Below are 3,813 nucleotides of genomic sequence, written 5' to 3' on the forward strand. Positions count from 1 at the left end.
ATGAATATGAAGAGATACAAATTAGTCCATACCCAAAAAGATTTACTAGAATGCAGAATCATCTTCATAAGTATATATAAAATTCTTGTAAAGATAGAGGGGATCATCCGGGTTTTTCTGGGATCATTTCCCAAGTGATTCAAGGCATGAAATGCACTCCCTAACATGACTCCACTCTCTAGATTTTGTGCCTCTGACATAGTCCATCAGGGGATCCGACTTCATGACTATGACAAAACTAAATATTACAGAACGGGGTTCTGCTTCTTAGGTGAAAAAGTACAGATCTATACATACCATGTAGATAATCTCTCCAGAATATGGAGACTACAAATCACGCACTTTATTTTAAAGAGCAAACACACAAAAAATTGGTGTAAACCCAAAAAGTTTAAATGCTTCCATTTTGGATAATTCAGTTAAGAACCTGTACAAGTTTGTTCCCAGGAGCTAACACATCCTTTGCCTCTAAAGGAAAATGAAGTCTAAAACTTAACAGGGTTTTTCAGTATTTCAAATCTCACTATTACACAAAAACCTAGGGAGACCATTAGTATCCAATAACTTCAAAAGATAAGCTAAACGACTTTGCTGTAAATAACTTTCCCAGTGTTGGCCAGGCCTGTTTAACCTGGAAACACAAGGAAAATGACCTACTCTATAATTTCTTATAAAATAACAAGTAAGGAGCAGAGGTAGGAGATGTAGAAGGGGGAAGAGAATTCAAATTGTCCTTTTCTTTGATAACTTTCACTTCACAACCATCCAAAAGTAACCACATCACCTCATATTCCTTTAAACTTTGCACTACACAGGAAATACTGTCCTCAAATCCACTCATGTAGACGCCTTTTTGGACCCTGGGTTCCCTCTTCCTATCCGCTTTGTGGATTCCATTCGTACTGTTACTCTCAGAACTTCACCTTTAAGCAAATGCTACAGTGGCAGTCTTACCGGGATTAGCTGCTTTGCTGTAGAGCCTATAATCCATTCTGCTCTTTTGTCCTCTACGAAGTCCAATAGTATCCTATATATTTTTTGTTCAAAACCTTGCTTGGCTGTGTATTTCAACAAACTCTCACTGAAACTTCTTTACCATAATTTTTACCTGCACCCTGTGCTTCCTCCTCATCCCATGGCTCTGACTTCCCTACTTCACACATCTGGTCAACCATGAAATTCTCTTTATCCGGTTCTGAGCCGTTGAGGTCAGTGACTAACAGAATCAGCGTCACGCCCACTGCTAACTGTGACACCACTGTGAATTACAACTGCAAATAATCCATAGTTGTCATTAGTTGGCCTTGTTCTCCATTCTAGTGACACCTTAAGATGTGTCAATAAAGGAATGTTGATCTTGGGAAGCCCACCACCATAGCAATCAAACTCCAAGCCATTACAGCAAAGCACTTTGAACGAATGGTTATAACTTCAGGCATTTTGTCAGACAGTACACTTCATTCGGCTTCACTGTAATGATGGCCATTTTCACAGAAATATTTATCTTCTACAATCCTCTCCACCAAAGCAAACTGAAATTACCCATCTCAAGGTCTTCATTGCTGATTGTGGCTCCGGAGAAATTTCAGAACTATCCTATACTCTGGAAAGCACAACTTTTTGTACGAGCACACTCATACCCTGAAAATCTTTTCTTCTGTTAAACTTTCACATTCTAAGCAATGAGTCCTTAATACCAGATGACCTTGAAATAGTTTTTCTACCACATCACAACCAATTTGCTCTGCATCTTTGTTTATGGGCTTAATTTTATTAACTTCTACAGGTTTAAGATTTTCTGGAGATTCAAGTCCACAGCCATTAGTTTTATTATCAGTTTTGTACTTCCCAAAGTCCTCTTCAAGATCATACTCATTTTCTCTAGATTGTCCTTTGGATCCTTGGTTTGTTGTTAGTTTTCCCAGACTATAGAAATTAGAAAGAATGTTGGGTTGCTTCGGTGCAGGCTGTAACCAATTTATTTTAACTCTTGATTTCTTTTGTGAGGGTCTGTTGCTCCTTTTCAGAAACACAACTGGGGGTTACTTTCACTCTCCCGTGTACCACCAGTGTCTTTTCTTTTTTATCTAGTCTATCTCTGGTTCTCATCCAATGACTGGTATTCTTCAGAAACTGACTTTTGTTACATACTTTGACTTTATGTTATCAAAATCAGTGTCATTTTTTCTAGTCTCATCCCCTTTTGGAAGTTTTTCTTTATTTTCTCTCTCTCTCTCTCTTTCTCTCTCTCTCTCTCTCTGTGTGTGTGTGTGTGTGTGTGTGTGTGTGTGTGTGTGTGTTTTGAGACAGGGTCTCATTACATAGTCCAGTCTGGCTTTGATCTCACTATGTAGCCTAGGATGCCTTTGAACTTGCAGTGATCCTCCTGCCTCAGCCTCCTGAGTGCTGGGATTACAAGTGTTCACCACCACACCTGGCCAAGTTTTTCTTTATAGTCCTCAGAATTCTTCATATTATCTTCATATTGTCTGCATGCTATTAATTCCACTCACTTCCTTTTGTTGATGATTTTGCCACATTTTTTTCTTCTTTTTTAAGAGTTGTCACATTTCTTGAATGTTTCCCAAAATACACTGTCGTGCTTCCTGTGTATCACGCTATAGACACATAGGGTTGAGTTCCCTAAGTGTGTGAAGCAGTTATCTGGGCTGAGTAGCAAGTTCATCAGTGCATTTCTCTGGATTTAAGAGGGAACTAGCCTGAAACTGATCAACTGAAATGATAAGCACTGTAACCTGTACCTAAGTTCATAACTTGTCAAAAAAATCTGCTTTGCAATTTTCTGTGTCTTTTTGATTGGCTTCATCCTTTAGAGCCTCTGTCTTCTTTGAAATAATTTTGTTTTTTTTGTTTTTTTTTTTTCTGGTACTGGGGATTGAACTCACGACTTTGCACTTGCCAGGCAGGTACTGTGCCAATGAGCTAAATCCCCAGCCCCCTGAAATAATATTAATTTAAATCACTCCAGATTTAAAACCAGGACAAGTATACCATTAAGATGACAAGCACTGCCAAGATTATTCAGGGCCACAACTGGCAGCAAGCTTTCTCTCTGCTCACAGTTTGTAGGGAGGACTGTGATTTAGGAACATCTTGGTCAACTTCTCATCCTCTATATTCAGGAGCTTTGTCTACATTTTCTTGAGGGTCTGCAAAAACTAAGTTTCTCTTAGTCTCCTTTTTCTAAAAAATCTTCAAGGAAAGTCTTTTTTGCGGGGGGACTACCTCCTGAAATCCTATTACTTTCACTAGGTAAGACACCAGGCATTCTCTTTCCAAACCCCAAGGAGTTCACAAGAACTTGGAGAGAGCAATTATAATTAGCAGTCAGATCCCTTCGTGGCCCAGATCGGCATGGTCCTGCTCCACTCCACGATGCCGGAGGACCCTCACCTCTGGCGCAGTGCCCCACCACAGGCAGCCTCACACCCCCACCCCACTCTGGGCCCACAGCACATGGCCCTGCTCGCAGGACTGGGGCACGGGACAGGACCATCCAGTCTTTCAATCCATCTGTCCAACATTTACCAAGGCACCGTGAAAATAAATGTATGAGGAAGCCACACCCTTCCCTGGAATAGCCTGGGAAGTACGTTGGAGTTCATAGTCAGATGACATCCAGTTGGTCCTGTAGCTGCGGGCACCACATCTGCGGATTCAATCAGCTGTGGATTCAAATATTGGAAAGCAAAGTTCTAGAACGTTTCCAAAAGCAAACCTTGAATTTGCTGAGCTCTGAGAGCTATGTTAGCCCCATGGGAAGGAAGTACTGGGTAGACAGAGCTGTGGCCG

At 40.8% G+C, this 3,813-nt stretch overlaps 1 pseudogene; it reads right to left on the reverse strand.

The window, feature by feature from the left end:
• Window positions 1-658: 658 nt before the first annotated feature.
• Window positions 659-3,289, reverse strand: LOC102023833 (annotated as a pseudogene).
• Window positions 3,290-3,813: the final 524 nt, after the last annotated feature.

This window comes from Chinchilla lanigera, unplaced genomic scaffold (assembly GCF_000276665.1).
Source record: "Chinchilla lanigera isolate Chin_1 unplaced genomic scaffold, ChiLan1.0 scaffold00030, whole genome shotgun sequence".
NCBI classification, from domain to species: domain Eukaryota; kingdom Metazoa; phylum Chordata; class Mammalia; order Rodentia; family Chinchillidae; genus Chinchilla; species Chinchilla lanigera.